This window comes from Hippopotamus amphibius, chromosome 10, assembly GCF_030028045.1.
Source record: "Hippopotamus amphibius kiboko isolate mHipAmp2 chromosome 10, mHipAmp2.hap2, whole genome shotgun sequence".
In the NCBI taxonomy this organism is placed as follows: Eukaryota; Metazoa; Chordata; class Mammalia; order Artiodactyla; family Hippopotamidae; genus Hippopotamus; species Hippopotamus amphibius.
In genome coordinates, this window is record NC_080195.1 from 7,291,207 (window position 1) to 7,318,227 (window position 27,021).

A 27,021-nucleotide genomic window follows, 5' to 3' on the forward strand; every position below is an offset into this window, starting at 1 on the left:
GGAAGGTGCAGAGGAATGGAGGCCCTCTTCTAGCAGAAATCTCACGGAAATTCCACGGTTGACTTGGATGTGTAGTTGGATATATGGTTCAGAGCAGCTTCTCAGGGAGCAGCTGGAAACGTGACTTACTGCTGCTGACTGAGACAGCTGATGGGCATGTTCTTACAGACTTTGAGAAGCATGCAGGTTTCCCGGGGGCCTTTCACAACTACCTGCCTTGGTGCTTCAGGTACAGTCTCCAGAATCTGCTTCCTGAACTTTCTTCTTCACCTGTGCTTACATTTAGTGGCAATTTCCTTGTATTTGTCCTCCCTTCCCTCTTCTGCCACCACCTCACCAAGCTATCACAAAGTTTGTGTAAACTCTAATTTATATACAGGCCATTTTATTCTCAGGATAATTAGGCCTGACTTATTTTGTTGAGTAAGTCCAGATTGTTACTAACACCCCAAACAACCAAATTTCCATTAGGGAAAAGTGGATAAATAATTATAAGATATATTCCAAACGTGGAAGACAATATAGCTGTGGTTCTCAACTGGGGGTAACTTTGTTCCTCTCTGTACCTTGGGGAGTATCTGGAGATACTTTTGGTTGTCACAACTTGGGCACTATTGCTGGCATTTTATGACTAGAGACCAGCAATCATGCTAAACATCATACTGTGTCTGCATAGGACAGTCCTCAACAGTCCAAGATGTGAAGAGTGCCAAGGCTCTGAAGCCTGCTCTACAGCAATGACAAACAACCTGCCTCTGCCACCATACTCAACACACAGACTCTCTGTCAGAACATGCAGCAAAATAGCCAGATGAATTCAGTATATAATGTATGATTTCATTTAGATGAAATTTAGAAATTGCCAAAAATAGATCTATGGTTTCCTTTGGAAGAGAGAGAAAGGACCAGGAGAGAGCAAAAGTGTTGTTTGCAAGATTAGTCTGCATCCTGATCATCATGGTGGTGTCTCATGTGGAGAACAGGCAGACGGCAGCTTCCTGAAAGACAGGAAGTGAAAAATTCAGAGTCTGGGTATGTGGACATTAGCACAGGTCCTTTTAGCACAGAGGATGGCCGCTGCAGTGAGAGCAGTGGTGAAGGCATAGGGTGAGGTGCAAGGAACTTGGAACTTGAATATAGCAGTTGCACCCAAAGGTCTTAAAAAACAATTCCAGAAAGTCTAAATTACTATTATTTGGGGGGAGCTGGGTAAAGAGGTTTAATAGATTGAGATAGCTCAAGATTTCTTACTACCTACATGCACACATATAGCTTGTTTTATGTCTTACTTTATATATGTGGTTTATTTGATTATTTTCCTTAATAAATATTTGTGGTAAGAGTGCTTGTCCTATGTTGCTGATATTTCTTGGAATGCTTACAAGAAAGGGAGATATGTCATTTTGTGAAATTATATAAAAAGGATCGCCTGAGGAAATTTATGAAAAATATTATAGTGTTACACTCATAAATCAATTCTTTCCCAAAGATTCATGCTTGAAGCTTTGGTTACACAGTACAGGCTTTTAAAATATTGTTTTTGCTTGTTACTTTATCTCAAAATATTTTTCCAAGATAAAATAGTGTATCTCTGTTATAATAGTGATGGCTTGAATATATAAAGTCATTTAACTGTTATCAGCGGTTCTTTGCATTAGATGGTGACAGATTCTCCTGATAACAACACTGTTTATGATTAATCAGTTCCACATATACCTGCACATTTTTTAAATTAATTAACTAATTAATTTATTGGCGTGTTGGGTCTTTGTTGCTGCACACGGGCTTTCTCTAGTTGCAGCGAGCGGGAGCTAGTCTTTGTTGTGGTGCGTGGGCTTCTCACTGCAGTGGCTTCTCTTGTTGCAAACCACTGGCTCTAGGCATGCAGGCTTCAGTAGTTGTGGCATTCGGGCTCAGTAGTTGTGGCTTGCGGGCTCTAGAGTACAGGCTCAGTAGTTGTGTGCATGGGCTTAGTAGGTCCACGGCATGTGGCATCTTCCCGGACAAGGGATCAAACCCGTGTCCCCTGCATTGACAGCAGGATTCTTAACCACTGAGCCACCAGGGAAGCCTCCCCTGCACATTTTTGATAGAATTTTAGTCCTATTAAATTTGTCTTTTATTTAAGGAGGTGGTACAAAAAGTATATATTAAAAATTATATGATCACACCAACACAGATGAAACAGTAGCTGAAGTTCTGATGAGTTAAAGTAAAATTATTGAACTAAATCACATGAAAATTCAAGTGAATAATATCTATTGGTCTTATTTTGGGAGGCCTTATACCACATTACAGCAAAATGTAAAACAAAAGAAAAATATATTGGATTATTACATTTATCTAGAACATATGGAATAAAGTAATCTTTAAAAACTATGGCTTGCAACATGAGATTAAGAATGACTGTAAGGAAAGTGTTTGCTTTAAGATTTAACTACATCTCTCTTTACTAAGATAATGTAGTTCATACAGTTGTGTGCTTGGTAGTTAATGAAAGCATTCCTGCCTCTAAATGTTGAAACATCATAAGTTTTGTAACTGATTCTCAAATCATTCATAATCTCAAAACCACATGGTGTTGATCTTATTTATTTTTTATGGAATCAATGGAATTATTCTTTTGTCTTTTTGTTAGTGATATTTTAGCTGTATAGGAATTGCAGTGCTTCCTACCATATAGAATGGATCCAAGATTATTTACAAAAATAAAGTGTCATAAAATGGCTTATGTAATACATATTTTATTATTTCTTACTCTGAGATATCCAAAGCAAAGTCTCCTTTGCTACCTGAATAATTACAATTTAGTATATTATATATGATAGATAACTTGTGGAATTATATCCACTATTTTTAAGAATAATCAAGTTTCAGAACATGCTCTCAGGTAAAAGTAAAATATGTTGTATTTACTATTTTCAATTAAATTCTTTTTCTTTATCTTAATTTGTGTGAAAAACTAATACTTACCAGAATAAATAGCCTGTAGAGTAAAAGTCAATTAAGTGGCAATGTGTATCAAATGTTGAAGTATTCTAAATTGTCTAAAAAAGAAGCACAGATTAAAATGGATTTGCTAATAATCACTATCGTGACTGTGACGTTATTGATTTAAAATACACACTAGACAACATTGTAACATTTGTTTTTGAGATTGTCAGTGTCATTTCTGACCTAGTGAAAAACCAAAGCAATGTTATAGTGAGGTCATATGATGATTTCTTGTGGTCATTTTGAAGTCTAGTTTACATAAACTTTCACAAAAAAGGATGCCTAAAGGAGTCATCACAAAGGAATGAATGGCTTCGCATTAAGAAGTAAACTCAAAGCTCAGGTCTGTATTTTTATTACAGAAAACAAAAATCAATATGTCAGTGTCTGTCTTTGTGACTCCAATACAGATTCCCTGTTGGATAGGGACCAAGCTTAACAAGGCCAACTTTTGGTGACTCGTCAATGCCAGTCACTTCACATATACTTTTAAAAAAGCCCTCCTCCTCCTCAGCCCTTGGCATCTATTTGGTAACAGCAAGGAGAATGTCCCCACAAGGATGTTCAACGTGCATAATGTCCTGCTCAGTGGCTCTGGCCACGTGTGGGGGTGGGGCCTAGACTGTGCCTGGGAGGAGCCAGTGCGCCTGGACTTGGGGTGACCCTGCTGAGGTCCAGAGGGGCTGGTTCACATTTCACTCGAGGCTGCAAGAAATTCAGTGGCAAATTACAGTAAACTGGGTGAAACTGAAGTACTTCATGCATCTGTAATGGGACTTGTCACTGGTTCGTAATTGAAATCGACACCTCTCATAAGACAAGCCATCAGGCTATGGAAAACTAATAATGGGTATTATTTTCACGCATCATGGCCATTATTATAGATATTGATAAACCTCTTATTCCCAGAGGTGCATTTTCATTGCTTTGCCATTTACATACTCATTATGTGAGTAACAGCTATTATATACTGAGCCCATAATACACACTGGACACCACACATTCTCATTTGTCTGCTGCGATGTGGTCTCCTGGTCTTCTTCTGCTTCCTCAAACACACCACATTTAAGCCCATTTTGGGGCCTTTGCCCTTGATGTGCTGTCTTCCCGGTAGACTCATCACCTCTCTGCACCTGACTGGATCCTTCCTGGCATTCAGGTGTAATCTCAAGGTCATCTCACCACAAAGACCTTGCTTGACATTCTAAATAGCTACTAGTTCACTTTCTACCCCATTACCCTAGTTTAATGTATCCCTATCTTCTGTTTCACTGTTTGCTGTCTGCTCTGTCACTAGAGCATATACTGTATGAATTCCTTTGTTTGGTTCAATTCTGTATTCTGGACATTGTGCCCTCAATAAATATTGTTGAACGAATGAAGGAAGACATCAGTACTCTCAATACCTACCACAACTCAGAGTCCCTTTTCAGCACTCTGTGAGATAGGTATTGGTATTTCCATGTCACGGAGGAGAAAACTAAAACCAAGAATGGTTGAATGAGTTGCCTGAACGTCTTCAGGTTTTAAAAGATCATAGAATTATATCAGCCCCACCGTTCTCTGGGGCACATGTTTCTGTTGCTTCTAATGGTTCATAAGATGGAGGGTAGCTGACCTCCCTGGTAGGTGCCACCACGCAATTCTGCTTGTGCTTGGTAAGAGTTGCCTCTGGTACTCTTCACAGTGTTGCTTTCGCCACCCTCGGACCTATGTTTGAGGGGTAATTTTCTGGGATGGCTCTCTTACATTTGCTCTCTGATAGATAAGGATATGGACCAGACCAGAGCACAGGCTGTTGGCAAGTTTGGACCATTTTTGTGTTCATCTGTCTCTCTTCACATGACCCCTGAACTGACAAGTGCATCCATACCCCTTTCCTTCCGCTTTGTTCCGGGGCAGAGCGATGGGCAAAGCCCCATACAGACCAAGTAGGACTCTAGCCTTCAGGCAGCTGTTCCCCCATCACACGTTTCCTTCTGCTCCATCCTCACCCTCATAGCTCACTCCTGGGCAGTCACCTCTGACACTTTCTTTCTCATTCAATGAGTTTAGTTAAATATGTTTCAATGTCTGTATATTCTCAGGGTGAGAGAAACATATTCATTTTTATATATGAAAACTAATGCAAGAAATCTTTATTAAATTTTTTCTCTCTGTATTAAATATGCATATCAGTTGATGAAATTTAGAGTGATTTTTGCAGAATAAATAAAATGCCTGGAGATTTTTTTCAATGTTCTCATTCTCCATGACGCATTTTGAATCCCAGTAGAGTCAGAGACTAAATTCTTATAAATTAGTTATATGTGATACCAATAGCAGATTTCATTATCCTCAAATTTAATAAATCGGGGAAATGTAATTAATTAGAAGTATTAAATCTTATCATTAGCAAGTATCAAGCACTTTCCTTTGCCAGTCAGCAAACCAGCTTCTACGTGATCTTAGGCAATTGTATTTGGAAAGCACCATCGAAGAAAGACTATTCTTGAATATCTTTGGAGTTAACAGTTACTGTTAAAAGCTAACACAGTAGTTACACTCCAATCAATTGATTTGTCGATATTTGTTTCCCAGCTAAAACAACATTGTCTTTTCTCCAATAGTAAAGGTTAAAATAAAACAAAGCAAGCAAACAACAACAACAAAAATATAAAACTGAGGTTCTCTTGTGAGTCTTCAGAAGTAGATGGTCCAAAGGAATAGAGAGTTTGCTCAGGCTCCCTGGGGTAAACTGATGCCTGCATGGGGCAGGCTGCTTCTGCCTAAAAGCACTCTGATGCCAGAAGCCACTAACTGCAATATGTTTACTTGCAAGCTTTTGTTTTTTATCCTCTAGGCTATTTTCTTTCCTCTACTGGTAGAAAGTTCTAAATGATTAGTTTTTTTTTTTTTGGGGGGGGTACACCAAGTTCAATCATCTGTTTTTATACACATATCCCCGTATTCCCTCCCTTCCTTGACTCCCCCCTCCTCGAGTCCCCCCCACCCTCCCCGTCCCAGTCCTCTAAGGCATCTTCCATCCTCGAGTTGGACTCCCTTTGTTATACAACAACTTCCCACTGACTATCTATTTTACATTTGGTAGTATATATATGTCTGTGCTACTCTCTCGCTTCGACTCAGTTTCCCCTTCACCCCCCGCCCCCCCATACCTCGAGTTCTCCAGTCCATTCTCTGTATCTACGTCCTTGTTCTTGTCACTGAGTTCATCAGTACCATTTTTAGATTCCGTATATGTGAGTTAGCATACAATATTTGTCCTTCTCTTTCTGACTTACTTCGCTCTGTATGACAGATTGTAGTTCTATCCACCTCATTACATATAGCTCCATCTCATCCCTTTTTATAGCTGAGTAATATTCCATTTAGACACACTTTTCTTTATATCACAGTATTCCCAGCACTCGTCTTGATAATCACCAGGTATGTGAAGTCATTGATTCAGTAGATGATTAAGCAATGATCATTAAAAAAAGCACAGGAAGAAATTCTGCTTAAAGGGGTCAAAATACAACCATTATAAATATGACACAAGGTCACTATCCATGAATAGTGTTGTCAGGTTTTGTTGGGGTTTTTTTTATAGTGAAAACTTTCATATTTAGGATTAGCCAGCTGGACTCAGTTTAGATGATCCCAATTTTGTGGGCAACACCCAAAGCCTCATAGTCAGGAGCTTGTCAAACATATGCCTTCTTCTCTCCATCAGGCCTGATCAGGATGTTGACCTTCACCACGTCCATGTGATAGAGCTTCTTCACAGCCCGTTTAATCTGGTGCTTGTTGGCCTTGACCTCCACAGGGAACACCAGTGTGCTGTCGTCTTCTATTTTCTCATGGCTGACTCGGTGGTGAGGGGGAGCTTGATGACGGCGTACTGGGGAAGCTTGTTTCTCCCAGGCGCACTCTTCCAAGGGTACTTGGGCTGCATCCTGAGTGAGCCGCAGTGTTTTGGGCCGTCGGAAGGTGGGTGACGTCTGGATCTTTTTTTCTTTTTTCTTTTTTTTTGTGGTTGTGGACGCCTATCAACACTACTTTCTTGGCCTTCAAAGCTTTTGCTTTGGCTTCGGCTTTGGGAGGGGCAGGGGCCCAGAGAAGGGACGAAAATGAGGGTGAGGGATTCAGAAATCAACCACTTCTGGCCTGAAGACCTGTAGTGGGCGTCCCAGGCTGCACGTGCGTCAGTGGTTCCTTTGAAGGTGTCGTTAGTCTGGGTTGATGACAGCGCCAGGAGATGATGGTCCGTCCTTCAGCCCAGGCTGAAAACCCATCGGAAGAGGGGCAAATAAAAGAACAATATGGTTTCTGGAGACACCTAGGCTGTGTGTGTGTGTGTGTGTGTGTGTGTGTGTGTTTGTAGAAGGTGGTGGATGTGGTAAGAGGTGAGAACTTGTATGGAAACTGCAGCATATAAGACAGACTGATATATTACAGAAGAGATGACTCTACCAAGCAAACACATGACATACATCACACACTATCTGCCTGTAGAGTCCCCTGATATCAACTTGATCAGACCCATATGTTCCAGGAAATAAAAGGACTATAGAAAAACATTCCTATATCTCTTCCTGAACATGTGCTCTAATGATGAGATCACTGATTACCCCAGCACTTTGCCTATTTTATACATCCTGGCCAATCCTTGCCAAGACAAATTTTGACTAACTTTAGACTACATGTTCTAAGATTGTCCTTCCCTAACTTCTCCTATGAAGTGCCCCATGATCACTCTTGTGTGTACCATCCCTTGCTGCAAACTAAATAAACCCACGCTTTTTTTTTTGGCCACCTATATTTTTGGTGGTTAGTAGTTGTGGCCTCTATTGATAGTAAACAAAGGTAAAATTTAGTACGACTATGGAATTGTTATGAAATAGACATAGATGAACTCGAACAGTGAAATAGCAATTTTTATTTAAATGGCAGAAAATCCTGTACTAACTTATTTAAAATATTTTCCTCTTTACTGCTTTTAATTAAATCTTGAACCTGGTGAGTGGAAGGAAAATTAGATAATTTTAAAGAATGACTAAAAGGAAAATACGAGAAAATATTTTTCTCTTCATTTGCGTCTCTGTTTAGAAGTTTGGGCAACCAGAATCGTTAATGAAAATTCATGCTTAGGAAATAAATCTCACTTCATTTTTCTCAACCTGTATGACTGTCTTTACAACACTGGTTTTTTTTCGAAGAGGCAAATCCAATATCCAAATAATCAGCTTATCCCGTTCCCTACAATAAAGACAGAGGAAAACTGGTGTAATGTAATTGAGTGATTTTTTTCCTAATAAATTCTCCTAAACTTTCAGAAAACTCTAATTTCCCTGAGACTGTCTGAGTGATGACTTAATACCACCTGATGCGCTAGATATTTTGTTGTGTTTGTATCCCTCTCAGGACAAATCAGATAAATTATGAGCTTCAGGATAACCAAAGCAGAGCAATTACACGAATTATCTGGTATGGAAAATGTGTGCAATCTAGGCTACCACGACTATAAATAAAATAATAAAAGCTACTCTACATTTTTATGTCAGATTTACCTTTTATCCTCTTAGGAAAGTATGCATGCATGCGGTAAAGCTTAGGTAGCAATTATGAATTATAGTTAGAAATTGAATACTTATAGTCCTGGTTTCTTACATTATTATGATTATTTTATTTCATTAAATATTCTTACCAAAATGTCTAACTGCATTTTACCTGGTACAGCTAACAATGAACTAGAAAGAGTTGATGGTCAAGCTCTGTTCAAAATGTTTAAAATATAAGCTCTGACCAATAAACAAGACAGACTTTAGAAGTTTGGGAAGGCATAGTAAAGAGTGACGTGGATGAATGTGTTCACCAAAAAGGACTCGTTTTCTTCCTCCTTTAGGCTACATTTGATACAACACAAAATCTATTTAGTTGCAAGAAGAATCATGCCATCCACTTCATTTCCCCGAAATAAATACCCTGGAGTTGAAGGGAAAATGTGAAAATGCCTCAGTTGCAGTGGAATCCTTATTTCTATTTTGAGTTCATTAGTTCATCCCATTCCAGAAGATTAAATCAACTCAGGGAGTGAAAATTTCATACTATAGTCTACAACACATATGTGTGTGTGTGTGTGTGTGTGTGTGTGTGTATACACACACACATATATAAAATTTGCATTTGATATTTAGATCCTGTTGCATCACTTTCTCAAATAGAGGTAAGGATGTTGAGGATACAAAGGGGTGATGGAAGCCTAGAACCCATATATAACATGATTGCGATGGTGACATATTACTCCATCATACAGATATGCCACAACTTACGTTACTAACCTAGTACTCTAAAAATTTAAGCTATTTCATTTTTTCCAGTTATAAAGAATAATGCAATGGCAATTGTATTTTCCTACAATGCTGTCCTTAAGATAAATTCCTAGAGGTGAATTAATCAATCAAGTGTTTGAACATTTTCATGAAAGTTAACTCAAAGTGCCATATGTCTAATAGAGAGAGATAATTTATACTCTGTGGTGGTTGGTTATATTCTATTTGCCTCCTCCTTCTCCAGCCCTGACCCTGACATCCATTCTGTGCCCCTTTCTGCCCAGCTTTTTATCCTGTGAAGTCCACTGGCAGGAATCTGACTATGTCACTTGGGCTTCTTTGCTCTTCGGTTTCTAGTCGGGCTCAGTCAAAGGGAGGAACCAGCAGAAGATGGAGAGTTGGGAGTAGGTCAGGGCAGTTATCATCACCCACCACAAGCTCACTAATTCTCTTCTTGGCAATGGCTGTGCTGTAAACCTACAGCTCCTGTACGGAACCCCCTTTTCCAGAGCCCGACGTTATTCAATCTCCTCCGACCCTATGTGCTCCCCCTTCAGGCTTGAGGGTGGTAATGGCTTTCAGCCTTGGTGCTTCACTCTTCCTTATGATGCCCTTAACTGCAACCACACTGCAATAAGTAGAACCTTCATTAAACTGTCCTCAATTAAAGACTCAGAGTATGCCATCTGTTTCCTGCTATGATGCAGGCTGATACATACTATGCACAATAACATATATGTCCCCAAGCACTGTCTGAGGACACCTGGTTCAAAATACCCTTGATAATACAAAGGATGACTTTAAAAAATATTTGATATTTTGAAAAAAAAATTTAGAAAAAAGTCTCCTTTTAGTTTAATTTGTTACAAGTGAGGTTGAGTTTTGTAATATATAATTAATATTTTAATATATATTTACAGTTTTGGGGGCATGAACATTCTATCTACTTCTTGTCCACTTTTTAAAGAAGGTTCTGTCTTTTTCTTATAGCTTTGAAAATCATCTTTATATAATAGGAATATTGAATTTCAAATTTGATATTTAATTTAGCCTAGGATTTTTAAAAACAGTTCCTTTGTCATTTCTGCCAATGTTTTGACCTTTAAAAGGTCATTTCCTAATCCCAGTTTCAGCCACACTTGACACATATATGAAAATTCTAGCCTCATAATAGCAAGTAACTAAACTTGATCACAAATATCCTAACCTTCCAAAGTGGGTTCAGGAAGGTGTACCTGACTCCCTCGGCTGCTGGTCTCAGCCATGAAAGATCTGACTTGCCTGCAGCACTGTGGTTAGTACTTGTCAAAACATAAGACTCCAAGTCATGAGGAGAACCACACATCTGCCAAGCCGGTGCCCACATCCTTGCCCCCCGTGGTCACCACCAAAGCAGGATGACCTCTCTTTTGTTCCGCCTTCCAAATCTTACACAGTGCCTCTCCGTGCAAGAATACAACCTGAACCGGCTGTGAACAGAATCCAAGAAATTCAGTGAGTGCTTAGAAGAGTGAGAATATTTGTGAAAATCAGCAAACTGTATCTAGTGACCCCACCTCCTTGGACAGTTAGTTCCTTACGTGTCTGATTCTCTTACTTGAACTTCCAAACTCATTAGTGGCAACATCATATTTTGCCCAACAAGGTGCCAGGAAGATGTGCCCATTATGCACACAAAAATAGGAGACCACAATGTCTCATCTCTCTGTGGTTTTCTGTGATACATGGTCATCTACTAGCCCATCATCCCCCTCGGAAGGGAATGAGCTTCTGCAGCTTGTCACAAGGCTGTAGCTGGTATTTGTAAGCTGTTTGTTCCAATACCAATTTCTTGTTCTCTTTGCCCTCATCCCGTTATGGTTCTTAACCTCATATACTGTACCAAATTGTCACTAAAATTCTGAGTCATTAAAGATCTTAATTATTTGGGGGAGTTTTAGTCTTTCATTAACTTGTAGCACTGGACAGGGGCAAATTCCAGACATTCTTCTTCTTAAGCCAGTTTTGCAGTAGCAATTCCACTTTCCCCTTGGCAAGCAGGATCAATCAACTGTGACCCCATGTGTTGCTGACTGAGGAACTGCAAGTGACAACGTGGAAGCCTCAACTTGCAATTCAGAGCCACTGTTGTTGTGATTGCTGGTGGAAACACATCTTCCTTGGGATCTAAGACCTATACTTTAGCCGTGTCCAAGATGCGGGGGAGAGAAAGTGTAATAAAGAGTCATGCCATATTTTGATGTTTGCTGACAGCTTTTCAGCCATGCCCCTGCTTTCCCTTCTGCCCTGCACCTGGGCAAGCTGAGAGGGAGCCTTCCTTTGACGCACTGGTGGGAGGTCTAAACCGCACAAGCTCCTGCCGATACATGGGAACCCTCCCTCAGCTCCCAACTCCAAACACAGCAGAAAAGTCTGCCCTGTCTCTTTTCCCTGCGCTCTCAGGCCATGTTTCGACCTGTCTAGGAAACCTGGTACAATGATGAATCAGAGTAAAAATGTCAATCATTCTTATTTGGTTCCTGAACTCAAGGGGAAAAAAGCAATCTTCACCAGTAAGGTAGTTGCTGAATTTTTTTCTGCAGATTTTCTTCCTTAGAGTATCAGTAAAGATTTCTCTGTGTACCCAGCCACATCACAGATTAGTATCTTCAAAAGACATCCTTTAACTGGTGATGATTCTATGGGAAGGAGTTTGGATTGGGCTGGGTTGGCCAGTTATTTACTGGTCAAGATAGATATTTCTGGCGAAGTAAAGCTTATAGCATTGCAAAGTGAACTACTTTATTTCTAGGACTTCATTTTGCTGTAAGTCTACTTTGTTTAATATTAATACAGGTATAGGCAGACCTCACTATATTGTGTTTTGCTTTACTGTGCTTCATAGATATTGCATTTTTTACAGATTGAAAATTTTTGACAATACTGCATCAAGCAAACCTATTGATTCTGTTTTTCCAACAGCATTTGCTCACTTTGTGTCTCTGTGTCACATTTTGGTAATTCTTACAATATTTCAAATTCTCCAACAACAAAAAGATTACAACTTGCTGAAGACTCAGATGATGGTTAGCATTTTTTAGCAATAAAATATTTTAAAATTAAGGTATGCATTTTTTAGACATAGTGCTATTGCACACTTAATAAACTAAAGTATAATGTAAACATAACTTCGTGCTGGGAAACCAAAAAATATGTGTGACATGATTTATTGTGATATTTGTTTTATTGCTGTGGCCTGGAACTGAACCACAATATCTCTGAGGCTGGCCTATACAGTGATTTTCTTTGTTTGTTGTGTAAATGCTATATCTTTTCCATCCTTTTACTTTAAATTTTCTGCACACTCATATTTTGGATATACCAAGCATTTCCTTTCACATGGTTCATTGGCCATTTATGTATATATTGGACTTTATATGATACTACTGTATTTTTCTTATTTGCCCTCAGTATTTTACTTTTCATTTCCCTTCTTGTTGATTGATTGAGATATTTTTATTATTCCATTTCTTCCTGTTGATGGGCTAGGTATATAGTCTTTTACTCTTCTTTAGTTGTTAACCTAGACATTTTATGCTCCCTTGACTTGTTTAATTCTATAAATACTTTCAAATACCACAATATCTAATTTTGTATTCAGTGAGTGTTACTTTGTTCATGTATTTCACATTTTCTTTGGTTTTCACAATTAAATATATTAAATCTTCTAACTGTATCCTTGCTGTCTCATCCTCTCCTGTAGTTTTTATTCTTCTGTCTTTCTGTGCCTCATTTTTGATAGCTCTTCTCATCTGTCTCCCAATTCACTAATGTTCTCTTCAGCTAAATCTTGTTTCCTATTATATTTGGCTACTGAGTCCTCAGTTTCAGCAACTACTTTTTTAGTGTAGAGTTTCTTTTTCAAACCTGGAATTTAAATTTTTATTTTTTTAAACCTTTGAGCACTTTGCTTAAATGCTGATGCTTTGTTTGTATCCCCACAGTAAGCATGGTTATTTTACAGCCCACATCTATTGATTCTATTATCTGGAGTCACTGAGGATCTATTATTGCCTAACATTTTGTGTGTGTTGGTCTCCATTCCCATGTCATATCTTCTCACGTCTCCAGATATCTTTGATTGTGTGCTGAACATTTTAGTTGATATATTATTTTTTGGAAATAATTGTCAAAGTGTTAGATGATGTGATGTTCATTCAGAGAGAACTTCTTTCAAGTACCTGAGAACATAAGAAATACACGATCAGCCAGACCCAATTGCAGAGCATGAGAGTAGTTTGGATCACTGATAAAACTCACGGAAGTGCTACAGTCTATGTAAGGGCTTGTTTACTGCTGTTTATATTTACTTTCAGGAGACAGCACTTTAAAGGGTGGTTACAGTGCTATATGGATAGCAGGCCCTCTTCTAACTCCTGTCCTGCTAGGTCCACGAGGATGAAGCTTTCCTGCTCATTCCCTCAGCTGTTTGTCTTGTTTAATACTGGGCAGAATGATCCCAAATGCTCAGTTCATCTCACCGACGTCCAGTGTATTCCACACCTTAGCCTTGTAATGTCTTTTAATTGTATCATGTTGTTTACTCTGCGGTTTTCTACTTCCAGTAATAAATTTAATGCAGGAAATGAGAGGCTAACAAAACCATTGGAAAGTCTGAGAAGTGAAAAAATACGGAAGCTCAAGGAGTACAAAGAAGCCACTCCTAATAGTCTCAACTATGATTATACTAAAGTAGATGACTATCAATAGGGCTTCCAAAATCTGCAGGCAGAATCCCAAGTCAGCAAGGTGCTGACACCAAAGCAGCTACCTGCAGTTACCACTTGAGAATAACCTCTTCCACCTTCCTAAATCCACAGATTCTTGGTGGTATGGTCCATAACCTTTCTTGCAAGTGAAGTGTTCAGGACTGATGCCTCTGCACACAGAGCAGAGTTTAGAAGGGTATGAAATATGCTGAGTATCCACAGATAATACCTGGCACATCTCAACCCATTAAATTGTAATTTCCAGTATAAGCAAATGATTAAATCTCTGAATATGTATTTATATAACTGATCTTTTCAATAAATGTTACATGTTTTATAATCCTTAAATTATATTTAGAGTATGCTGTAATGGCACTGCGAATATGACACGATAAACCATTTTTATTTTAATAATACCAAATGAAAACTGCAAAGGAAACTCATGCTAAACAATGGTTGAAAGTAGCCTTTGCATGACAGGAATGGTACTAGCAGATATAATTCTATAACTTATTATCGGTCAGTGACTATGCATTTTTTAATGAAATAATTGAAGAGATTATAAAATTCTTTATTGTAAATATGGCAACTATTTTGCTAAACTTTGTAAAATATTGTAATTTTATAGCAAGTTTTTTTTTTTTTTTTTCTCTTCAGAGTCAGGGCTATGAAGTCCAATACACCCTTCCCATCACTGAGCTGTAATTCCTTAGAGATACAACTCTGGGTGAATAATGCCCAGTGACACAATTGAATTAGTTACTGATGATGCAACAAACACCAGACTGAGTGAAAGAAGCCAGGCATAGAGAGTATTACTGTATGATTCTCTTCACATTAAACTAAAGAAAAGACCAATATAATCTACTGTGACAGAACCCATATCAGTGGCTTCCTACAGCTAGAGCTGAGGAGAGGACTGACTGAGAAGGTGCAGAAAAGAACTTCTGAAGTGATGGAAACATCTTGCATCTTGATTTGGGAGGTGGTGACATGAGCGTGTACATTTATCAAGACTCATTGAAATGCGCGTCTCAGTAGGTGCGCTTTAATATGAATTATACTTCAACGAAGAATGTTAAAATAAACACAAAAAGCAAACAGACAAGAGGAAGACCTGTCAGATTGGCATGAGGTGGCAAAATCAGTTTCCTGGAGAAAGAGATGTAAAGATAACTGAAAGGGCAACGTCCTCAGTGACAGGAGGCAAGATTAGGCAGTTTTTCAGGAAAACCCTCTGTCAGGAGATGCCCCTGAGAGTGAGGAGTTTGCCTGGATAATCGTTATCCTCAGACCTTCGGGAAGAAGCAAATACGTTTTTCATTTGAGACTCAGAGACATACAGAAGGAAGAAACAGGTGGGGCGAGATCTTTCCTTTTACAAATGACTGCGTTTCCCCACAGCCTGAGTGGCAGTGACCTTGAGCAGGAAGCAGGTTTCTGAGTCCTGCTGCGGAGCTCCTGCCACTGTCCGCCCCGCCTCCTGCACCCTCAGGAGTCAAAGCGTCACCTGCGGCAGGCGCGACTGTGGGCTTTGGTGCCCAGAGACAAGGATGGGAATCCTCGCCGTGCCACCGCCTAGCTCTGTGACTTTGGCCGGATTACTTACACCTTGTTTGGCTCAGTGTATTCATCGGTGAATGAGAAATGTCCAGGCGGTACTAACTGGGGTGGCACAGATCAGGTACCTACTGCAGAGGCTGGCACACGGAAAGCATGATGTTAATAGCGGGTATCCCTAAGCTGCAGTAATGGAAACCAAGCTGCATGGTTCTGTTAGCAGTCTGGAGACTCCTCCACCCCTTGGGCCTCGGTTTTTGGTAAGGACGCAAAGAGGAATCTGAGGTCCTACCCATTGCAAGAGAGTTTATTGAAGATGGAGAACAGAGAGAACACCTCACGAGAGAGGTGGGCCAGGCCAAGGAAGCCAATGGCTCTTGGGGGCTGGGGGATAGAGTTTTTAAGGCAAGACTTTTGCATCATCAAGGAGGTCGTTGATTGACGGCTTTGATTGACAGCTTTGATTGACAGCTGCAGGTTATAGACCAAGAAGCTCTACTGCGCATGTCCTTCCCATAATTCAGTCCCTTATAATCAGATGTATGTATTCAGAGAATACTTATGAACATTTAATAAGCCTAATGGTCACCAAAGGTTATCTATGGACATTATAGCGTGAGGTGTGCTCACGTGCCAGAGTGGGGAACGTCCCTGCATTCGGCCAGTGGCGGATTTTTCTGGTCCCCTGAGCATTTTGGAGCACTGATGGGGGCGTGTTTCTGGTGGGGTTGGCAAATAGCTTGGTGGGATTAGGCGGCTCTTGGACGTTCAGCCAGTGGGGCCGCCTCTCCTTGCTAATGGTTAACTTCCCACCTAACAGTTCTCTTCTACTTAGTTACCGTTCTCTCTCATTTATGTTTTGTGAGAAAACTTACAATTTAAATAGGCTCTACCATTCCTCTCATCTTAGCTGCTTTATGAGTACCCACAGGTCTTTGTGCCACGTCTTTCTTGGATGATCCCTAAATTGCTTTCAGGAGAAAAATCACACATGAAGTGTATCCTCACAATGGGAATCCTGGTGGGCTTGACAAACCCCTCCCCCCCCAAAGACGAGCTCATCCTGATTCCTGGAACCTGTGAATACACTACCGTGCGTGGTGGGATTAAGTTAAGGGTCTTCAGGTGGGAGGTTAGATGATCCAGGTGGATTGGTCCCGACCTTATAAGAGGGAGGCGAGCAGCTCACAGCCTAGTTGGAGCCGCGCTGCTGGAAGCAAGGTGTCGGGGATGCGAAGAAAGGATCGTGAGCCAAGGGTCGCAGCCCCTCAAGACGCCGAAAGAGACCAGGGACTCTCCCCTGCAGCCTCCAGGAGGAACGCAGCCCTGCCCAGCCCCTCGGTTTTACACGTCTGAAGGTAAGAGCTCACTTTTGTTGTGCTAAGGCGCTCTGCTTGCGGCCATTTGTTGCAGCAGCGACGCGAAACTAAGGCAGACGTGCTGGGCGACCTAAGGGATGCTCCACAGATTCTCCGCAGACGCCGCGAGGCTAGCGTCGCTTCAGACCCCAGACCACGTTCCTGGTCCAGCTCCCCCGAGGCTGCTCACTATGACGGCCCCTCGTTTCTGGGTGCCTCAGAGAGTCAAGGACCTCACATCCCACTACCTTCCCACCCCAGGGCTTGAGAGGGGGAGGGAGTCATCTTCTCTGCTATCAAACCGGCAGAATAACCAGGGTGCCTCTAGCTATTCATTTGTTACATATGTGCTGTTGGTTACAAAGGTCTTGCTGAGCTGGCCAAGGAATGACCCAGGGCAGACTCATCCCTGCTAATGGGATAAACAAAGTTCTGTGTGCTTAACCGCAGCTGGAAATAGCAAGGGGATGTCTCTTTTCTCCAGTCTCAGAAGCACACTTATGGGCCACTAAGGACTTACACCATCCCACACTTTTCTTATGTTTAGAAAAGTAAAAATTAAAATGAACATATTCCACATCATTCTTAGAAATGAAAGTTGTTTACAGTAACAAATATCTTGTAGGAAGAACTGTTCAATGAGTTGTGTGTGTGCATGTATTATATATTCGCTGCCTTGCAAGCTATCTGGGGGAGAGCTGTTTTCTTCAGACTAATGATTGTGTGGAGAGCACTGCAGGTTGAATCACTTCAGGGATAATGAAACTTTCAATTAAAATAAAAATGCTTGTGTAATGGCTGTAATTACAAAGGAATGTTTTACAGAGAAAAAAAGCTATATTTGAAGAACCTATTTTGAGTTTTTTTGTGTTTTTTGAATGTAAGAAGGGTAGAGGAAACAATCACTCTAAATGTCCCTTTGTTTTCAAATGAATGTGGATGGAAATTCTTGCAAGCACTTGTTTCAAGGTATTCTGAATTTGATAACCTTCTCTGGAAGACGTTTCAATGGTGGTAACTAGCAATGTGAGGATATGAGGAATCAGAAACTGGTAATATAGGGTAAAATCACATAAAAACGGCTCTTTTCTGGAAGGATGAATGCGTTAGGCTTTAAATCACTGACTCGGAAACTCTGTTGGTTTTTCAACTTTGGCTGAGGGTTGAGAGGAATCCCCTGGGGGGGGCTGATTCCTACAGCAGAGTCAAGGGCTTAATTGGTTTGGGGTGTGGCCTGATGGGTTTTTTAAAAGCCTTTTTCTCCCTGAGTGAGGGTAGCGTTCAGCCAGGCCTGCCCCCCAGCCTGCCTTTCTTCCTGGGGTCTGTGACCCTGCTGGGATCCATCCTTGGTCCATGGCCCTGCATCTTCTCAGTTAAAAAAATGAAATTTGTAGCTGGCCGAGCCTTAGGTGTGATTTACAATATTGTACTACTCCCTGCATGAAAGACAAGCAGAGGGAACCAGCTTACAGGACAGCTACCGCCATGATTTTATAAACTAAATATGATCAAAACATCAAGACTCTGCTACCAATTTTATCTTCCCATTAACACATACTCAGATCCCTTAGTGAGCGGGTGGGAGAGTGGAAGGTGAGTAGCTGCTACTGGAGGAACATCTTAGTGCTGGGAATCCCATCCTTTATCCTGACAAGTCCTCCCTTTTTGCTTGTCCCTTATTTACACTGGTCTCTGACTTGTGCCAACATTTTCATCTGCTGTTGAAAAGTATCTTAGCTGAGAGGGAAAGGAAAGAGGAATACATTTTACAGATGTGTGGACAAAGTTATCCTGCTTTAATTGAAAGTACTTCTTCGCTTTAAAAATTTTCCAGCCTTACTTATTGTAATGCTAACTCAGTAATCTATTATATCATTTTTTTAACTGTAATGAATTATTGATACTAGTAGTTTTATCTGTTTTCTGTGGCCTTACCTGGGAGTCGTGTGGTGTAAGGGGATGTGTATGGTGTGCTTTGTTTCATCTTATCGGGCATCAGGCTCATTTCTTAGAGGGTGAATGAAACAAGCACATGTGATGCCCTAAAGTTTCTAAAGTTGAAGTTCAGTTCTAGTGGAGCTGTTGAGGTGCTTTCTTTCTCCCAGGATGTTCTGAGATTGTCAGGGCGGGACAAAGTAGTGGTAAGATTCAATCTTTTCTCCTACCTCAAACTGTATAAACAAACTATATAATGATAGAAAACACATACATACAGGGTGATGAAAGAGAATGAAAGGATTCCTCAGAGAAGCAGGAACTGTGAGAAACTTAAGAAAGTTGGGAAGATGATACTGAAGAGGGTAGTGGTGGCACATGGGAACATGGAGAGCCTGCAGGGGGAGGTCACAGTGATGGGGCCACATGGAGGGTGGTGCACGCCTGGGGGTGATGGACCCTGGGAGCAGGAGAGGCGTGACAGCGCCTGGCAGGGAGATGGATTCAAGCCCTACAGAGGGACCGGTCCGGCTGCTTGATCCTTGTGTGTTCCCTTCTTCCCTGTGAGCCAGGGTATAAGACCAGGCATCTAACAGAAGCAGGAGCAGCCTTGAGCACAGAGGCAGGGTGGTGCTTTGAGTGGCAGGTTTTGCCAAGCTCAGTAGACAGGGAGCTGAGGCTACCTGCTGGGCCGCTTCCCATTCTAGCCCTGATGGGGGAAAATTTGAAGTTTATAACTTTATGCTCGCTCTGTTTCTATAAAGACTGCTTGCTGTGCCGCGATAAGAACAAGATGACCTAGTTATCAACTGTAACCTTAAGATGTTCTGATAAATATGGAATGTCCTGCTCCTGCAAGTTTGTTTGGAAACCCCCTCCCCCCCTTCTTGCGTGTATCCCATAGCAACTCCCATGCTCTGTAACTGCCCTCATCTATAGTAATTATGTAACCAATCAGTTTGTGCCAAACTCAACTAGAGCCTTGTTTAAACCAACAAATCAGTCTGTGCCAATTATAGCTATATGACTTAACCTATGAAAGGAAAAGATTCCCCTGAAACGGGGCCCCCAGAATTTTGGAGTGTTAGCTCATCTGGGTCCGCGGCTCAACAAACCTGAGTTCTCCAACCCTCTGAGTGTGGTGCTTGGTCTCTCGTGGGATCGGTTTTCTGCAACAGTCCAAGAGGAGGACACAGTCCAGGAGTCTGGTCCTTTCTCAATCCCAAGGTGGACTGCATGAGGACAGAAAATAATGTGAGTAGATTCTAGGAGAAAATATTTAAAATGGACATAGCAGACAAACAATTTGTATACAAACATATAACTGCCTCACGTCAGTACGAAATAAAAACCTCTCAAAGAGGTGGGTAAAGGATCTGAATGGAATTCAGGGAGTGGAAAATAAAAAAGGCTTCTCAAGAGTTCCCTGGTGCCTTTGTGGTTAGGATTCCAGGCTCTCACTGCCATGGTCCGGGTTCAATCCCTGGTCGGGGAACTAAGATCCTGCAAGCTACGTGGCGCAGTCAAAAAAAAAAAAAAAAAACCTCTCCTCATAATACAGAACGATCCTCAACTTCGCCACATATTTAGAAATTGAAATTTAAAAAAATATAATGAAATAGTTAATAAGTCTGACAATAGCAACCATGGTAAGGATAAGGGAGAGAGTACGGTCATAAGATTTACAGTGTATCCATCCATTCCTCTGTCATTGGATACTTGGTTTGCTTCCACTTTTTAGTCTGTTGTGAACAAAGCTCTTAGGAACATGGACGTACACTCCTCTTCAAGTCTCTGCTTTCTCTGTTGGGTATATACTCAGAGGCTGAAGTGTGGGGCCATAGGGTAGTTCTATCTTTAATTTTTTTAGGAAATGCTGTGTTTTTCTCAGTGACTGCACCACTTCACCATCAAGAGTACAAGGGTTCCAATTTCTCTGTATACTTGCCAGTATTTGTTGTAATGTTTTTAGGTGGTAGACATCCTAGTAGGTACAAGTTGGTATCGCAGTATGGTTTTGTTTTGCATTTCTCCGATAGTGAGCGATGGCTGTCTTTTCATGTGTTTACAGGCCATGTGTGTATCTCCTTTGGAGAAATGTCTAAGTTCTTTGCCCATTTTTCAAAACAACTTTGATTTTTGTTTTGTAGGTGTTCTCTATATACTCTATATATACATGCTGATATATTCTTCCATTAGATGGGCTGCCTTTTCATTATGTTAGTGTACTTTGTACAAAAAATCTTAATTTTGGTGTTCAATTTTTATACTTTAACTATGTTTTTGGTGTCTACCCAAGAAATAATTGACAAATCCAATGTCGTGAATCTATTCTCCCATGTTTGCTCCCAAGAGTTTCAGAGTTCCAGATCAGATTTTCCATTTTGAGTGAATTTTTGTATATGGCATAAGGTAAGGGTTCACCTTGAAGCTCTCTATTCTTTCACATATCTATACGCCTCTTTGGGACACAACCACGCTTGTTTGCAAAACTTGCTACAAAGCTATGGTAAGCAGTTGGGAAATGTGAGACTGTCAGCTGTGTTACTGAGATTCCATGTGAATTTCAGGATGAATTTTTCTACTTCTGCCAAACACTATTGGGATTTTGATAGGGATTGAATTGACTCTGTAGATCATTTTGGGTAGTATTGACATCTTAACGTCATTCTTTAGTCTATGAACGTGAGATGTCTTTCCCTTTACTTATCAAATTTAATTTCTCTCAGTAGTGTTTTATAGTTTTCAGCATACAAATCTATTTGCCTCTTTGGTTAAGTTAATCCTAAACATTCTTCTTGATCCTACTGTAAATGGAACTATGTTCTTAATTTCCTTCTCAGGTGGTTAATATATTGAAATGCCACTGTATTTTTATACCCCAAAACTTCACTGAGTTCTTTTAGTTCTAAAAGTTTGGTGTTTTGTATAATCTTTAGGGTTTCCATTTCAAATTTTAGGTCATGTCATGTGCAAGTAGATAATTTTATTCTAGTATTACAAAAGTGTCAAAAGAAGTCATTCTTTTCTTTCTTCCTTTAAATATTTTAAAATAACTGTTAAAGCAAAAACTGATCATATATAAAGTTTTATAGCTTAAGTAGATGCAAAATATGCCAAGAATATAAGGTATGAGAGGGGAAACAAGTGTACAATTGTAAGGCTTTTCTATATGTATTGAAGATACATTAAAAGATATATATTGTAAACAGCAAACAATGAAAACAGAAATGCAGCTAATAAGTTTCTAGGGTATATAAAAAAATTCTAAAATTACTGAATCTACAGGAAGGTGGAAAAAAAAAGATGCACAAAGAACAGTGGTAACAAATAGAAAACAAATAGCAAAATTGTTTTAAAGACAACCATATGAATTAAATTTTAAATGACCTAATCAACTAAAAGATAGATGTTAAACTTGATTAAAACAAGAACCAATTATATGCTATCTCCCACATACTTATTTTATAAAGATATAGATTGGTTAAATATAAAATTTTAAATGCTATAACATAGTCACACAAATTACTTCATATAAGATTAAGTAGAATTCAAGAGGAGAAATATTACCAAGGATAAGGAGGAATAGTTCATAAATTGGTCAATTATAAAGATACAAAAGTCCTATGTATATATGCAAAATAAGCAAAGTATGCAGAGAAAATCTAAGGAGAACTAGATAACTCAATTACAACATATCTACAATTATATAGATAAGGACACAGAAGGACACCAGCAAGCAACCACACCTATGTGACATTTATGGAATAATATGCCAAACGGCCAAAAACTTTCTCAAATGCCCACAGAATATTGATCAAGATCACATTTTAGGCCACAAAATGTCTCAATTTTTAAAGGATTAAAAAATGAGTATATCTTCTGAGCATTTTGAAATTAAATGAGAAATCAATAGACAGACACATAAAATCACCACACAGTGGGAAATAACACAGTGTACTTCTAAAGGATTCATTGGTTACAAAGGAAATAAAAGGGTATTTTAAAATGTTTCAAAACAAATTAAAATGCACACATCAAAACTTCTGAGATGCAGGAAAGGCAGTGCTTACAGGGACATTTGTAACATTAGGTGCTTGTATGAGAACAGAAGAAAGAATCTAAGTCAATGATGTAAACTTCAACCCTAAGAAACTAAAGCATGCAGAGCAAAGTAAACACAAGGTGAACAGAAGGAAATAATAAAAGTGTGAGCAATAAATGACAAAAGAAAAATGAGTCAATGAAACGAAGAACTGTTTCTTTGAAAAGACCAGTAGATAAAATTACCCTAATCAGGAATAAAACAAGCAGATAATCACAGGAGATGCTGTGGTTATTTAAAGGTCAGCAAACTATAGCTTCTAGGCCTAATCCAGCCTGTTGTTCACTAAAGATCTTAGTGGAACACAGCCTAGCCAGTCTCATACCTATACTGCTTCTGTACTCTAACAGTAGGGTTCAGTAATTGTGACAATGTGTGGCACACAAAGCCTAAAATATCTGGCATCTCACAGAAACTTTGCTAATCTCTGTTTATAAATAATAAAGAGAAATTATATAAAAAACTTGTATCCAATTTATTTAAAAGCTTAGGTGAAATGGGGAATTTTCCATAGAAGCATTAAAGGTATATCTTACTAGGAGATGAAACAGTTAACCTGATTCCATTTGATATCACAAACCTCCAAATGAAAACTCTCTAGATAAGTTCTATTTTGAAAAAAATAACCAATTCCACACACCGTAGGACACATTCCAACTCATTTTAGGAGGTGAGCATTACCTTGATAATAAAATGAAACTTAAGACCTTACAAGAGATGAGGTCTACAGGCAATACCACTTAAGCACATAGGCATAAAAATCTTTAAGAACATTTTAGCAAATCAAATCCAGTAATGTAAAAAAGAATAATGACAAACGGATTTATCATGGGAATCCAAGTTTGGCTTATTTGGCATCAGTGTTATTAACCGTATTAACTACTTAAGGAAGAAAAATGATCATCTCAGATTCAGATTTGTTAAAATTCAGTCATCCCTGATAAAATTCTCAGTAAGATAACATTAGAAGGAAAAATCTTGAACACAATAAAGGACTTCTACAGGAAAACCTAAGTTTGCATCATACTTTGGTGAAAAACACAATGCTCTCCCTGTAAGAACAAGGCCAAGATTTCTCCTCTTAACATTTACATTCTACATTGAACCAAAGGTCCTGTCTCCAGATTTATGTTTCCGTTTGCAAATGATGTGATTTCTTAAGTGCAAAATCTACAGAATAGTAAAGCTGCTAGTGAAACTACGAAGCTTGTAGGATACAAGGTCAATATGGAAATCCCAATTGTATTTCTCTGTACTATCAGCAAACAATTAAATTTGAAATAAAAAAATGCTATTTATGATAGTATCAAATGACATGAAGTGTTTAGGGGCACATCCAAGAAAATCTGTTCAAGAAATGTACACTGTAATATTGCTGAGAGAATGAAAGAAATAAATGGTGAGACATACCTATTTATAGATTGAAAGACAATATTCTAAAAATTCCAACCCTCCCTGAATTGATCTCTAGATTCAGTACAGTCCATATCAATAGTACAGCAACACTTTTTGTAAAAATTGGCAAACTAATTCTAAAATTTGTGGTAAAGTAATTAGAATAGCCAAAAACAATTTTGAAAACAATTGGAAGACATAGTACTTGATTTCAAGACTGTAAACCTACAGTAATTGAAAGAGTTGGGTATTTGCCTAAGGACAGACGTACAGATGAATGAAACCATATAGAACCTCAGAAATGTATCTGTACATATATGGTCAATTGCTTTTTGAGAAAGGTGCTAAGGCAATTCAACAGAGGAGATAAGGGTTTCAACAAATGGTCCTGGAATCTGACTATCCATATGGAAAAACAATGAACCTCAGTCCTTACCTTGCATCATATGCAAATATTAACTTGAATTGGATCATAATATAAGAGCTACAGCTGTAAAAATCCTAAAGAAAAACAGGAGAAAACTCAGACCTAAGTTAGTTTCTTTTACAGTCCACGAGTATGAATGAAAATTACTTAAATATACCTTTTTGGCCTCTTGTGAAGTGATGCTGGCGTTACTCAGAGTACTACAAATCTGGGCACTCATTTTGAAGAAGGACATATGACTTTTTATTCCACATCATCTACTTGCCAGAGACAAATCTAATTCATCTTGACATGTAGCAGTCTACAGATTTTATCTAACATTTTAGTGGCAGATTTCAGTAAGTGGAAGAATCTAATGGGTACAAACACTTCACAAAACAGAAGAAAGTACTGTTGACTGGGACCTGGTGAACAGACCGATTTTTAGTTGGCAGGCTTCCTTGAGAAAACTTAATCTGCTCAATACCTAAATCAGGTTAAGAGCTCTGATCCTTGTGAAGACGGCCAGTAGAATGGACATGTCTTCATTCTGATGTGTCCTCGACAAGATATCTGCTTGAATGTAAAGAGGCTGGATATATGGAGATTGTTTCTTTCCTGTGTGGTCACATCTCTTCCTAGAGGTTCACTTACTTGCTTGACCAGGTTCCACGCTGTACCTTCTCCAGAATCACACACATGCGGTGTCGCCTAGAACCTGCCAGTCCTGCTCTGCTTGACGTCAACCATCATCAATTTCAATTGATAATCTTGTGTGTTACGTAGATTATCTGACTCTGCCGTCATTGTATAACTACTCCTGGCCTAATTCAGTTGTTATCTATAATACACAATTTTACTTTAAGGATGCAGGTATATGGTTTTTCATAATTTCCTCTGCAGGAAATTGAGTTTGGAACACCTGGCAGTGATAGCTCATAAGTAGCAACATTATTCTTGATACAGAGTGTGTGGTGAAAGTGGCAGAGATTATTAATCCTCATTAAAAAATAATGAGAGTGAGTCCATCTCGTATCAGTTGTGGTATGAACATATTTCAAGGAGATAGCAGCTTCTACTTTCTTGGGAGAATGCTTTCAGCACCAACAATAAGAGATCAATTTATTACCAATTGATTAGATATGATGATTTATCTTGACAATCAGAAAGAGAAGCCCAATATATCCAGGGTCTCTTTTAGAATATATTTGGGGAACTTAATTTTTTATTCTGCTTTTCCATAATTGCTTATATCTAGATCTTATAACTTATGAAACTGATATAAGCACCATAACACAATTATAATCTCCAATACCTACAATAATTACTCTTTAGTTTTAGATTAGACACTGTAATTTTTAATAGATAATAATAGTTACTTGAAATAGCCACATGCAACTTAAAGAAAATCTAAAGGTTTAAAATATTTAAATGCAGTTATCGAAGAAAATGTAAAAAGGAAGCATAGAGCTGCTTCTAGCAACATGGCAGATAAGCTATCTAGAAACTTGACTTCCACATCAATGCACAAGACATCCAGAGCTGCTGGAGAGCAAAGCTCCCAGTGTGGAAATGCAGAGGGGACTGGAAACCAGGGCTCTCAGCCGAAGCTGCGCATGCACTGCAGTCTTTTGTGAACCCTGGTAACCAAAAGGCTTGCATTCCAAGCACCATGTATGGGACAAGAGGTGAGGCCTTAGACGTGAGCACAGTGGGGCTTTTGGTAAAAGGAAGCACATGCTTTCCAAAAGGAAACACTCTTAATCCCAAACAGAAGAAATTCCAAAGATTAATCACCACCATGAAGTTGTGTAGTGGCCTCAAAGAAAATGGAGGATAATGTTTGTTTCCAGGAAAATAGTGAGGGCATGAAATTTGGAAGGTAGAAACACACGGGGGGTTCAGCCATATTGGTCATGTCTAATTTCTTTGCAGAGTTGGTAGGTCTTTGTGTTATTTGTCACTTATGTGTTTTAAGTAACGTGATAAAATATTAGACAGCTTGAGAATGGAACTTAGTTTTTCCTCTTCCTTCTCCCCATTCCATGAGTGTCAAAAGTGACGTATTATCCTAGAAGAAAAATACTGCAAAGAGCCTTCTGGATCCAAGGCAGGATTTAGAAGTTGAGTTAGTTCTCAAAAACTTAAGAGAGGAAGATGGAAATTTACCTAATGAAGCATGAAAGAGAATCACTGGTCAAACCAA

At 39.3% G+C, this 27,021-nt stretch overlaps 1 pseudogene; it reads right to left on the reverse strand.

The window, feature by feature from the left end:
- Positions 1-6,626: 6,626 nt before the first annotated feature.
- Positions 6,627-7,092, reverse strand: LOC130829800 (60S ribosomal protein L23a-like; annotated as a pseudogene).
- Between the last annotated feature and the right edge of the window lie 19,929 nt (positions 7,093-27,021).